Below are 15,196 nucleotides of genomic sequence, written 5' to 3'. Positions count from 1 at the left end.
AATTAGATGATATGGTCTTTGTATTGTTTGAGGATACTGCAACTGTCCTAGAATGTTGGTTGTTAGATTACTACAAGCGTTCTTCTATGTCCTAGCTTGAGGACAGCTGCTTTTCGCATAGGCAGAGTTAAGATCCTGTAGGAATGCTAGCGTAAATTTAAAATTTGAGTGTAACAAATAAGCTAATCGGAACAATATGATACTCTCTTAGTAAGCATTTGGACATGGCTAAGTTGCGTGGAGTTTTCACTTTTCATATCGCACTCGTGTCGAATTCTTCAAAAATATACTATTTTTTATGAATTCTATACATATCCATTGACATTTTGAAAAATTCGAGCAACTTAGTGAGTTGGTTTAGAGTTGAAAAGATTAGTATTTGAAGTTAAAGTTGAAAAAGTGTGTTTGGTTAATGTTAGGTTGGAATGGAGTTGGTGTTGCAGGATTTTAAACTACATGGAAAGATATCATGGTGATATTTGCAGGAGATAAATGGTTCGAAGCTTGTATATTTAATTTGGAAAATGCTGCAACTACCCAAAGCCAACAACTGTTATTAAGGCCTTGCGGAATTATTACGACGCTTACAATTCCAATGTCCACGGGGACATTCATTATATTTGAGGTGTTCATCTTGAAAAGTTTTAGACACAACATCATTTATAGTTGCTATAAATAGTGGATGTTTGTTGCAATTTTATCTATCATTAAAAATAATTCATTTAAATTTTCTTCAAATAGGCTATTGATCATTCGATGTGCTATATTGACAATGTAACCAATAGGTTATATGTTTGAACCGTGGAAGCAATAGGTAACACTTGTATGAGTTAAACTGTCTCCATTATTATATGATCCTTCCCTAAGTTTGCTAAAGTGGAACAATTAGTACACAGGAGAGTCTTTTTTTAAGAAAAGAAAATCATTAACTGTCACACTCCTTTTTTCACCGAAATAAATTATTTTTTATGTTTGAAAAGGGTTTAATTATTAAAAGTGACAAAGAAGATGAAAAATGTATTTCGAGAAGGATTTTAAAAATTTAAACTCAAAGTTGCCACTTGGCAAAAATCTGCCAAGTCAACTTTGGAAAGTCTTTTTTTTTCAAAACGGTTTGACTCTTAAAACTGATCCACGAACAGAGATTTCGATTAAGGAATTCTGTTGACCGGGGAAGGTGTTAGGCACCCTTTGATCTCGTGGTTCGATCATGATCAAGTTGAGTATATCGGCTAATATGACACTATGAAATGGTAGACTCACAAAGAACATATACGCAACAACCAAACAACCAAACAATTGAAATTCCGAAAAAAATAGTGTCCAGTCCAATTAATACAAATCAAAATTAAAAAAAGGTGCTGAAATGAAAACTTCATCTAATCTAACTACCCTAAATTATGCTTTACCCGATGCCTCGAGCCTTGATCACGAATGGTCTTTTGAATACAGAACACGGGGCATTCCCTGATAAATATATATATGTGACCTTGGGTCATTCCCCGATGAATAAATCATTTGATAAAATGCAATATAGATATAAAAATTGTTCAAAACAAGCATTCACACATTTGATAATATAGAATCCTACGGTTTGCCTACCCCAAAACCTAATATTTGCCTATTAATTCTTGAGCTAAACATGATACTATCGAGTTCGACAAAATTAACATTCATTTCCAATCAAACAACGACCAATAAATCAATGCAACCCGATCATATTCACTTTTATCAAATTTTCAGTTCTCGCTTTAATTCAATTTCCAATCATACGATTAATTAATTTTAATATAAAAATCAAACAATCAAGGCAACGACAATCAAAATAGCTCAAATGCATTCAACACATACCACCACCAAATCACATCATCAATCACGTTGATATAACATAAAAAAAAGATAGAGTTAAGAAATAGACCTCAGAAGAATCGATTTTGTTCGTAATAGGGAGTTAGTGAAGCCTAACTCGAAATCCCCGAATGGAGAACTTCAACGACAAACAAATCCAATTTAGTATCGAGAATCGCAACTCGAATTGATTTAAAACAGACGAAAAACTTCAATGCGAACCCCAAATCACAGATTTTGACCTCGAACTTTGTTTTACTCAAACCCGGTGTTTTTTCTCAATGTGTTTTGGAGCTGGAAGCAACTGGTCGCGATTTTTGGATGGTGGCTCACTTTGTCGGAGCTATGAAGGACCCTAGTATTCTACAAAATGACATTTCTCTATGAGATTTTGCCAAAAAAATAGAACGGAGGAGAATTTGATAGATTTTGTGGCTATGAGTGGTTGGATCCAATGAGGGAGTGCTAGTTAGGCATTTTTTTGGTGGGTTTTCGGTGGATTTATGTCATAACAATAACCAGTAGGCAATTCCAGCTATGATTTCGCCGGAAAAGCTGGACCAACACTTGTTTTTCACTTACTTCGTTCACCCTTTTCTCTCTCTCTTTCATTTTCTCTTTCTCGCTGGCGTTATCTTCCTCTCATTTCTCTTACTGTTTATGCTATTTTTCTACTATTCACGCTGGTGTAGGTGTATATATCAATTGGTGTGTATGTGTATGTCAATCTGTATGTGTGAAGTATGAGTTTATAGTGTATGTTTATAAATAATTCATGAGATGTATGTGAGGTGTGAGTCTGTTATGAAAAAAAATAATAAAAAGTGAGTAGGGGAATTGGGGAGGGGGTATGTGGGATTAGGGTGGGGGTGGTGAGGTGTTATTTTATTGGATTTTTTTTTGGATAAGGGTAGATAGGTTGGAGTTAATATTGCTTTTATTTTCTTGTGAGGGAAATTATCTAATGGGTTGGGAGCATGGTAAGGTGAGTGAGTTGAGTTGATTTGACTTTCGCGAGGGTCAATTTTTTCTGTCTACATCATGCCTCTTTTTTATTATAAACACAAAGTGTTTTTAGACAAAGAAGTAGACAACAAGACAGAATTTCACCTGTCTATTATTCAAAAGAAAGTATAAAAAAGATAGAGTGCAATCGAGTCTTGATTTTGGGCATCTTACCTATCCCAAGTTAGGTGGTCACATGTAGTCCCTAGGATTAAAAAAGAGAGGGACTATACCTAGTTAGAGAGTCGAATGAGGTCTTGTCGAGGTTCCAGTCTGCGGCTTTGTCACTACATTAAAATGAAAATTACAAGTTAAAAAGATAAATGGAGTACTAAAGTCATATCTATGAAACTTCTCTTGATTCTTGACTTGAATTCTCAATGCTGTCTCAATTGATAAAATGTCTACTTTTCTTCGGGTTGAACTTGAAAATAGATTCTTTTTCCATGAAAAATTTGGTATTAGGGATGAACTAAAAAATTGACCATGTTCTGCAAGTGGTACTTCTGAATTTGAACTTGAAAATCTTCACCCTATTTTTCAGTCAGTCTCCTGACTTTTAATTTCTTCACCCTATTCTCCAAGTGGGCTCCTGTCTTGCAATTTCTTTACCCTGTTCTCTAGTTGGGCTCTAGACTTTCAATTTTTTCACCCTGTTATCCAGACGAGCTCTTGACTTGTTATTTCTTCATCTTGTTCTTCAGGCGGACTCCTGACTTGCTACTTCTTCACCCTATTCTCCAGGCAGGCTCCTGGATTGCTATTTAATCACCCTATTCTCTAGGCAGGCTTCTGACTTAATATTCCATCACCCCATTCTCCAGGCGGGTGCTCGATTGGCTATTTCATCATTCTATTTTTCAGGTGAGCTCCTGAATTGTAATTTCATCACCCTATTTTTCAGGCGATCTCTTGACTTGAAATTTCATCACCCTAATTTTCCGACAGGCTCCTGACTTGCAATTTTATCACCCTATTCTTCAAGTGGGCTACTGGCTTGCTCTTTCTTCACCCTATTCTTTAACCGAGCTCCTAACTTGTTATTCATCATCCTATTGTTCAGGCAAGCTCCTGACTTGCTATTTCATCATCCTATTCTCCAGGCGGGATCCTGACTGGTGATTTCATCACCCTATACTCCAGATTGGCTCCTGACTATCAATTTCTTCACCTTATTCTCCAGGCGGGCTCCCAACTTGCTATTTCTTCACCCTATTCTTCAGACGGTCTCTTGACTAGCAATTTCCTTACCCTGTTCTCCGTGCAGGCTCCTGACTTTTAATTTTTTCACCCTATTCTCCAGGAAGTCTCCTGACTTTCTATTTCTTCATCCTGTTCTCCATGCGGGCTCCTGACTTACTATTTCATCACTCTATTCTCTAATCGTGCTCATGGCTTGTAATTTCATCACTCTATTCTCCAAGCGGGCTCCTGACTTGCTTTTTCATCACTCTATTTTCCAAGTGAGCTCCTGACTTGCAATTTCATTACGTTATTCTCCAAGTGGGCTCCTAACTTGCTATTTCATCACCCTATTATCCAGGTGGGATCTTGACTTGCAATTTCATCACCTATTCTCCAGGTGGGCTCCTGACTGAAAATTTCATCATCCTATTCTCCAGGCGGGCTCCTAATTAACTCTTTCTTCACCCTATTCTTCAGGCGGGCTCCTGAATTGCTATTTCATCACCCTATTCTCCAGAAGGGCACCTGACTTGCTATTTCTTTACCCTATTCTTTAGGAGGGCTCCGAACTTGAAATTGCTTCACCCTGTTCTCCAGCCAAGCTCCCAACTTTCAATTTGTCCACCCTATTCTATGGGTGGGCTACTGACTTGCTATTTATTCACCATGTTCTCCAAGCAGGCTCTTGACTTCCTATTTCATCACCCTATTCTCCAGGCAGGCTCCTAACTTGTTATTTTATCACCTTATTATCCAGGCGGACTCCTGACTTGTGATTTCATCACCTTATTTTTCAGGCGAGCTCCTGACTTGGTATTTCATCACTCTATTCTCCAGGTGGGATCCTGACTTACAATTTCATCACCCTATTCTTCAGGCGGGCTCCTGACTTATAATTTCATCACCCTATTCTTCAGGCGGGTTCTTAACTTGCTCTTTCTTTACTTTATTCTTCAGGCGGGCTTTTGACTTGCTATTTTTTACGCCATTCTTCAGACAGGCTCCTAACTTGCTATTTTATCACCCAATTCTCCAGGTGGGCTCCTGACTTGCTATTTAATCATTCTATTCTTCAGAAGGGCTCCTGACTTTCAATTTCTTCACCCTGTTCTCCAGGAAGGCTCCTAACTTGTTATTTCTTTACCCTGTTCTCTAGGTGAGCTCCTTACTTGCTATTTCTTTACCCTATTCTCCAGGTGGGTTTTTGACTTGCAATTTCTTCACCATGTTCTCCATGCGAGCTCTTGACTTTCAATTTCTTCACCCTAGTCTTCAGGCAGGCTCCTGAAATCAAAGTCATAACTAGAATAAAAATGATCTTAAGGAGTTATAATAAAGAAAGATTCCATGTTTTCGAACCTAATGTCCCATTCTCCAGGAGGGTCTTGGACTAAAAATAAAGTTTCATTTTTTAGAAGGGTCCTGAACAGAAAGTAAAGTTTCATTTTTCAGGAGGATCTTGGATAGAAAGTAAAGTCCTATTTTTTAGGAGGGTCTTGAGTACAAAGACAACTCACAGATATGCTTTTCCAAAGGTACTAAACTCAGTGAACAAAATTTTGCCCTTGTTTCAACAAAGAAAAATTTGTCAGTTAAAAACTTAGTGGTGGCTTGCGGTACTTGACTTTCCAGGAACCTCCAGTGCTCGTCCCAGTCGTCGTTGTTTTGGACTGCTAATATTTTTCCTTGACTTATTTCATTATTGACCCAAACTCAAATTAAAAGGAGTGCCTCTAATTGAAACATCGAATTTCTATTTTACCATGTCTCTGAGATACACCTTTTGGGCTCTATACTTTCATAAATTTAGAAACCTGACTTTCTTCATGCCTTGTTTCGACTTATGATCATGTTTCTTTCATGTGATGGTCCTTGGATTTGTTTTATGTAATTGAGGAATCTAGTAGCAAATTTTGAAATCGTTTCTCACTCGATTTGACACATTTAACTCAAACATGTGAAGAAATGATGATAATCTTCTTATTTTGATAAATGACATAAGAAAACAAAAAATATAATATGTAAAAGAAAGAAAAATACCATGAATGTCCCCTTTAAAAAATGGAGAAAATAAAAACTTATATGAATACGACAACCAACTCCACTGATTATGACATGCATTTTGGATTAAGCTGCCTGATCTTTCCATCCAAACATTCATCAGTTATTGCTGACTTAATGACCCTGAAACTATGTTGCTTCTTCAAACCCATTAGACTCGTATGCCTCATTCGACTAGTGATGCCCTAAAGAGTTTTTGCAAATAAGCCTCTCTCATTTTTTATTTATCTTAAATTACCATCGCCTTATGGTGTCCGTGAGGGTTTTCACCACTAACACTCTCTCATTTTTATTATTCTCAACTTATCATCACCTTACAGTGTCATTAAGGATTTTCACCGACAAGACTCTCTTATTTTTATTTTTCTCAGCTTACCGTCGCCTTATAGTGCCCGTGAGGATTTTCACTAATAAGACTCTCTCATCTTATTTTTCTCATATTTCCCCGTGATGATGCAGAAAAATAGTGCCCAAAATATATTGTCATATACCCATTGCATGTTTAGCCTTAACATTCTCAAAGATTTATCTAAAGGTTTTCTTTGGTTGTAACGTAGCTTTTGGATAGGGATAGAAAGAAAGAATGACATGGGGCTCAAACGACACTTAAAGTGGGGTGAAATTTAAAACTTTTGAAATCGACTCAAACAATGAAGATTAACACTTGCCCCAGTTTCTTCTAACTAGATAATTTTAAATTGTTTATTTGATTGGACAAAACCCAGAATAGGGCTTGTTTTATCCCATTTTAGATTTCATTCAAAAAAGAAAACGGTTTTGATCTTTTTTAAACTATTTCAAAAAAAAAAATTCAAGAAATTTCAAAATAATTATTTTATGAATTCACAGAGTTGCCACTTGATTTTTTATAGAAAAATATAAAAAACTTAATGAAATTTCAAAGATTCAATAACAAAAATAAATCTTTGAAATTAGAGAAACTAAGTAAGAGTTCAATTAATGCCCTAAGAAGGTTTTTACAACACTTAGGAACGTCTGTTTTAAAAAGGTTCGCTAAAAGATCATTTTTTTGACTAACTTAAAAGGGTGACTAACTTTGCGAAAGAGTTGCTTTCATAAAATCATTTATTTATATATTTAAAATTGGCATTTGTTTATTCAAAATATCCTACTTGTATTAGAAAAAGTTACAACATGTTTTACTTAATCCATTATCAATTTCGAAGAAAAAATATGAAATATTTCGCTTAATGCACGATTAATTTTTGAGCAAACATTACTAAATATTCTACTTGAGAAATAAGTTACTTAATTCATAATTAATCGCGAAAAGTTAGAATTTGAGAAAAAAGCCAAGAAACATTCTAATTGAGAAAATTCTACTTATTTCATAATTATTTCTAAGAAAAAATTATGAAATATTCTACTTGAATTAAAGAAAAACCTATTTAAACTAAATGACACACTTTTAAGAAAGAACTAAGTTTGTGTTTTTATGATAAAAAAGAAATTACATAATTATTTTCATTGTTGTTGTTATTATTATTATTATTATTATTATTATTATTATTATTATTATTATTATTATAAAAAGATCGATTTTGCTATAAATAGCACCTTTGGAGAATGTTAAGGGAATATCATTTTAAAAGTATCTTATTAAATGGAAAGTTAGAATTTATGAGGAAATAGTTTTCCTGGTTTGAAGAAAGTTATTTTCACCCAAGTAGGCAATTAGTCATATGAACAAGACAAATGTCATTTTAAATTAAATTACTTAAACAATTTTTCCTTTTAAGATTAGTTTTAGGAAGAAAGATCAATAGAACCACTTTAATTCATTAAGACAAGATGAATTAGGTGAGAAAATTGTGAATTGACTAAAGCCGCGATAAAATAAAATGGTAACGGCTTAGGATTTATCTATTTGGATTAATTAGTTGGAGTATTCAAGTAAATACAAATAAGTAAGAATAGGAAATAAAGAAAGAGTTAAAATTGGGTCCTTTTGGACCATAAATGGGCTACCCAGCTTTTGGGCCTACACTCCATGGATTTTCAATCCATTTTATCGTGTATATCAGTTGTATACTGCAGCTATTTCCCCCCTGCGTTTTTGTATATCTGAAGTATATCCTACTGTATATCAGTCATATATGCATATATTTTAGTCTTCCACCTATACACCAACTTCACCTCCCCTTTTTCACTGTATATCCTCTGTATATTGGCATATACAAACTTGTTTCTTGTCTTTTGGTCCATCTTTGGGGCCTTGGTTTAGAGCTCGACTCGAAGGGTTTGGGACTTGGTCCCGTAGATGCAAAGATAGGTTGAAAGGTCCAAAAGGACCCAAAATTCACATGTAGCACAGTGGAAAAAAGAAAAACATTGATATAAATCTTACTCGATTAAAGAACAAAATAAACATTGTGGAGCATAGGCAAATGGCAAGAGTACATGAACCACGGTAACAACTATGGTTACACTTTATCAAATATAAAAGAGAGCGATGGATATAAAGATGAACAAAGGTTAAAAGGTAATCCCGCAACAAATAAAATCTATTATTTGAGCATCCCACTTTTAGAAGACTCAAATGCAAGCAAAGCTTTTAACTTCATCAGTAAAGGAAAGAGAAATGGAGGGTTACTTACTGCCCTAAAAATGAAGCAATGCAAAGAAGTCCACAAATTGATTGGAAACTAAGAAAGAACAATCTTGAACATCACTTTTTGCTATTTTTCCGCAGATTTAATCATTCATTTGGAACAAACATTCTTAAAACGTGGAAAAAATTCCAGCATTGAAATAATTTACATATGAGGAATATACAAGTAAGCTTTCTGGAAATCCGAATTAAAACTTGTTTTGATACTGAATCGAATAGGTTTTTAAGAATGGTTTCTTTTGATCATGCAAGACAAGGAGGTAGTTTCAAATTTAACTTATACCCAAACAACAAAACTTGAACTTATTGTTATTATAAGGAGGCATGATCAAATAAACTGAAAAAAATGCAAGGTCATTGCCATTCTCTGGACAACCACAAAATAGGCTAACAAGAACTGAAATGGTCTTTAAGAAGTCATCAGACATTTGGGCGTACCATGGACTGACTCTTGTCATATTTTTAGCATTGAGGATCAAAGAAACTCAAGCAGCAGTCCTCATTTACAATATTAAGCTAACAATGAACTCAATAAGCAAACATCCAAACTAGCCAGTGTTCTAAAACTATAATAAGAACATGAATTTAAGCACCGCGACGATCAATATTAGGCTAGAAGGAAACAATGGATAGAAGACCAAATGACCCTAAAATAAAACTATAAACTGAAGATTAAATGGCAAGACATTCATCTACGAACAACAAATCAGAACAATACTAAAACTTTAATAAAAATTCCGATATGCCAGAGCCACAATCATCATTATAAAAAACCTATGGCCTTCGAGGCTTCTACAACAAATAATACTAGCATTCATTACTATACTATTCAAAATTTATGCGTTAATAAAGAAAATTGCTATAACAAAAGAAAAATTAAATAAGGGGAGGTGTTTACCTTTTTTCAGGCAACTAACTGGGACAAAAGAGCTTAAATTAAAAGGGTTTCATCACTGCCGAAACTCACTGCTAATTCACCGGAGTTTAGATGAATTCATCGGAGATTAACTTTTGTCAGGATTGAATGTTTCAAGAAAATGTCTCCTTTAATTCTTTGATCACGTAGGATTAGAGGAGTGCTCCTCCCGAATCCTCAATTTTTCCCCAAAGAAAATCCCTCTTTGCCTTCTTCCCCTCAACATCTATTTATAGATGAAAAAATGGTTTTCATCTCCAAAATAGGAAAAATATATCCCTAAAATCTAGACTCGAATTGACATTTTTTGATTCAGATTGGAATTTGGGGTTGAAGATACAATCTTGAGCCAAAAGTCAACAATGATGGCTTAGGTCTGTGAAATTCAGAGATAGGATAGAGAGAGATAGAGTTTTCCGTGATTCAAGGGTCATTTTTTGGTCGAATGTTTAGTGTTTGTGGGTCGGGTCACTGTCGGGTATGGGTTGGAATTGGGTTTGCGTGCTGAAGCTGTTGAAATTATTGTTGTCGACGTTGTAAATTGGTTTTGTCGTTGTTGAAATTTCTGGTTGTTGGGGTTGTCGTTGCTTTGCTGTATGTGGTGGTGTGTATTGTAGTTGGTGTGTCATTGTCTTTGTTGTTGAAGAAAAGGGGAAGCTGAAGTTGGGCTGGGTCAGTGTAAGATAGGCTCGGGCGGCTAGGGTTTTGTTTTGGGCTGGGAGGGGCTCTATGTTATTATTTGTTTTGTTAGGTTGGCTGAGGGCAAAAGGGAGGGTTGTTAGTGAGTCGGGTCAGCTGAAGCTGTTGGGCTGCACAACTGACCCAAATTTGGGTTTTTTCAACGATTTAGATTATTTTTTGGGATTGAAATTGGGGATTTAAGAATTTAGACTATTTATTAAATAGGAAGTCAATGAAAATTTAGACAATTGTATTTAAATCATAGCCTAATTAAAGTTCCATTGACCAATTGCATTGCAATTATGGCCAAATGGATTCAATTAAGGTCCAATTTAATAAATTGATTAAATTAAAGCAACATTTGAAATAAATTAACAACCAATTCGATCCCGAGCTTCTTGATTAAATAAAATAAAATAAATATTTTCCAAATAAATTATTTTGAAAAGAAATTATATTTAAAAATCAAGATTTTAATCATTTGAATCAATTATCAAACCCTTGATTAATATTTAATTTTTCATAAAATAATTATTTAAATAATAAAATTACATGATTTCGTATATGCAAATACAAAATATATAATGGTTACTTAAAATGACAAAATCACCAAGATATATATTTTGAAAAACTTTTATTCAAATAAAATAAATGTTGTAATTTTAGTTTAAATCGAAGAAACTTGGAATTAAACTTAGTTGCGAGGGACAAAAATTAGGTGTCAACAATTGCCCCCTCCCTTTGGGTAGGGTGGATGCAAGTAACCCTGGGCAAAGGGAGTTTTTTGTTCCTATTTTTGTCCGATCATAAATTCATTTCTACAGGAAGTTGGCTTTCGCACAAGCTTCATGGAGTTATGGCTGGACCCCAATTTTGGGTTTCCTACATATCTCAGGTTACATGATAATTCAGGTCACTTGTAGTTCCTGAAACTTGATTTTAAAGCACGATTTTTGTAAAGAATTCACAAGCTACCTCGATTTTTGAATTTTGGTAAAATTGAATAGCTGAGGAATAAGAGGATTGGGCGAGGTTGGAATACAATTGAGTTTTCTATACAAAGCTCAACCTATATATCCCTGAGACTCAGGGAATCAGACTACTTGTAGTTTGACTCGATCAGCAGAAAATATAGTCTTTTATGCTAAGACGACCTTTGGCTCAAGATGAGCAACAGACAATCAAGCTAGGGACTAGAGGCTCGTGATTATCTCAATTACAAAATGTGCGACCCTTACACATGTAAATATGATCTACATGGACTTAATTCTCAAAGCTCTAGGTATATGTTATCAGGATTAGAAGGAAAATAAAAGTTACTTTTGACGTGAGTTTAGAAATACTCTGAAAGTAAAATTGAAACCAAAATCCCAAAAAACCTATATGAATTCTTATATTGATATGGTTTGATGATGGTGGAAGTCATCTTTTAGCTCACGTCCAAAGAGTTTGATATTTCTCTTCGGACTATGTCCTAGTTCCCTGCTAAGAAAAAATTTCACGTTGTGCTGCGTCCTTTTGGAGTTGTCCACACCTGTGATTTTCATCCTTTTTGGATGCTCTCGACAACATCTCAAACAAAACTATTAGTGATAAATATATTTTACTAAGGGATCTATAGTCTTTTACCATATCTTCGCGTAGTTGCTACCAGAAAAAATGTTATCCTCCCATGTACCTATTAGTAGGGCGATAATTCTTGCGATAATTGACACAACTCTTTTTTTATTAGATAATAGTTGTTTTGACGATTGAAAATTTTCTTCAAAGTGGGGTGGCCTTCTTGGGCGTCGACGACACTTTGTATAGAATGATCCCTACAATCGTACAGCTCTATGCTGAGGGGGCAACCCTTTTGGTCACCTATAATGCTTCTTATATTTGCCTCCAGAGAGTCTTGCACATCTTTTGTATCGATACGTTTTATAGAGATCCCTTGAATTTTTAATCTTTTGGTAATCTTGTGTATCATTTGATGTTGGATACAAGACGACTTATAAATTTTCTTTTAGTTGCTAGATTTTGGGTAATCTGCACATTATCTGACCTTGGATAAGATATGACTTACAGACATCCCTCAAATCGCTAGCTCTCAGGTATTCCTGCACATTATTCGATCTTGGATACAATAAGACTTATAAATCTCAAACTGATAGTCTTTGGGTAATCCTGCGTATAATTGATCTTGGATATGATGCGGCTTATAGAGAACCCTTAGACCCATAAATTTCGATAATCTTGCATAATTTCTAGTAAGGATTTAGTTGTGACTTGCGGATAGCCTTCAAACTATCAATCTTCGGGTAACCTTTCACACTATACAGTTAGGATGTTGTTTCAACTTACGGATGACCCATGGACTATCAATTCATGGATAATCTTACACGCTATCGCATCTCAAATTATGTGACCTATAGATGACCTTGGATTGTCAATTCTAAAAAAATCTAGTACGTCGTATGTCTTTGGATAGCGACTTTTAGATATCTTTCGAACCATATACTTCTTAAGATACAATAGTGAATACTATTAGATTTTTGGTAATTGATGCACTTGAAGATAATGAATATCTCTCAATGCCAGACTACTTTGCCTCTACGTGATTTGATTAGGTATGAATGCTTCAAAACATCCTTCAATGCAAACTCTTTTGTCTTTGCGAGATTAATGGATATATATGGAGATACTTCAAAATATCCTTCAACACCAGAATCTTTTGCCTTTGTATGATTAACCGATATAAAAGACTTTGAACCAATCATGGGCATCAAATGCAATTTGGAGATGCCCTTGGTCTGTTATCTCTTTAAAACTAGTCAAAGAAGGCAATATGGTATTTGGGACATTGCTTTTACAACATGGACCTTATGGCATAGCCCTTTTGGCATGGCCCTCTCGGCATGACTCTTATGGCATGACCCTTATAGCATGACCCTCTTGGCATGGTCCTCTCGGCATAATGTGATATAGTAGGAAGATAAGGATGAATGTAAGTAACCATGCAATGATTGTATAAAACATCACCTCGACCATTTCACTAGCATGTTGGACCTTCTACATGTGCCCTTTCGAACATCGCATCCTTGATTTACTGGGGATGCGAGTACGTTATCATCTGCTTTTCACTTTTAATGATACCTGCAACCATAAAAAAACCTGCTAGTTTTGAGAAACTCAACTGTTTTCAGCTTTCTGACCATCCTGGCTCTTTCTTATTGGCCTTGGGATATTTGGCTTTCTTGTATTCCTTTAAACTAAAGAAATATGGTGAATAATCAACTCTTTTGTTGGTTTTTGTTGGCTTTGGGATAACCTGCATCTACATAAAAACTGTTAGTTTTTGGTAAAACTGATCTGTGTTGACTTACTCGGTCTTCAAATCTTGTTATTGTCATCACCGTGTTCTTATCTTCTTCAAGTGTTAGTCATTTTTTGACTCTAATTCGACTCAAAGAGTTGGTGGGTGTAAGGCAAAATCATAGCATAAATTAATTTAAAGTAAGTACTTTGCAAATAATTGAATTTTCAAAAATCCTTTTATAAGATCAGGAGGAGTCTCTGTCAATTAAGTCATGTCATGTACGAGCTTTAATAAACATTCTTGGCTTGAGCGTCGAGCCTTCGTAGCTGAAGGACCATGAAGTTGACTCTGCTCTTTTTACGTCAAAATTTTTGTTATCGTTTTTGAACTCTTTTGTACAGTAAGGTGGAAATTTTAAGGTCTACCTCAAAATTTTTGCCCCAGTTACTAATATCTCTCTCAAAATTTAATTTGGCTTGCTAGAGGATAATCTTTTTATTTTGAATTTTTGAGAGTCCTCAAAAATTCTGCCCCAGTTTTCATTTTCTAGGGTGATATGACCTAGACGTTGTGGCACCTATGTATCTTGTTGGATAGGAATCAGGTCAAACGTAATTCTCATAACATAAAAGAGAATAAATTATAGTTAAAGGGTGACCAAAGCCGACAATATTCGCCTACATATCCCATTCTTGGGAATTCAGGTCATCACGTAGTTCAAGATAATATAAATAAAGTTTCTTAAGGGGTTGACCGAAGCCAACATAGGCTGCCTAAATATCTCATTCTTGAGATTTAGGGTCAAACGTAGTTTGTAGAGAATATAAATAAAGTTTCTTGAGGGGTTGACCGAAGACGACATAGGCTGCCTACGTATCTCATTCTTGAGAATTCAGGTCAAACATAGTTCATACATAAAAGGAAAAGGGATTTTTAAGCTACTACATAACATAAAAATGATTACAAATAAGAAAGCAATTACAAGGAAATAAGCACAGATAAACCCCATATCAGACGTAGTATCTCTTTACTGCATCAGAATTGATTGGCTTGGTCCACCCGTGGCCATCCATTTCAGACAAAATCAGGGCTCCTCCTGATAACACTTTGCAGACTACATATGGGCCTTGATAATTTGGAGTAAACTTTCCCTTATAATTCTCTTGGTGAGGAAAAATGTGTTTGAGCACTAACTGTCCGATTTTAAATATGCGAGATCTTACTCTTTTATTGAAAGCACGAATCATTCATCGTTGATATAATTGTCCATGGAATACGACGTTCATCCTCTTTTCATCAATCATCATAAGTTGTTCGCGGTGGGCACGGGCCCATTGTTCATTACTAAACCCTACTTCTTGGATGATTCTTAAAGATGGTATTTCAATTTCAGTGGGTATTACTGTTTCTGTCCCATAGACTAACAAATAAAGGTTGACCCAATTGAAGTTCTGACTATTGTGCCATATCCTAACAAGGCATAAGGTAGCATGTCGTGCCAAGATCGGTGACTATTAACCATCTTTCTTAAGATCTTCATGAAGTTCTTGTTGGCAGCTTCCACTGC

Source organism: Capsicum annuum, chromosome 6, assembly GCF_002878395.1.
Source record: "Capsicum annuum cultivar UCD-10X-F1 chromosome 6, UCD10Xv1.1, whole genome shotgun sequence".
Taxonomy (NCBI): Eukaryota; Viridiplantae; Streptophyta; class Magnoliopsida; order Solanales; family Solanaceae; genus Capsicum; species Capsicum annuum.
Note: the sequence above shows the minus strand (reverse complement) of the source record.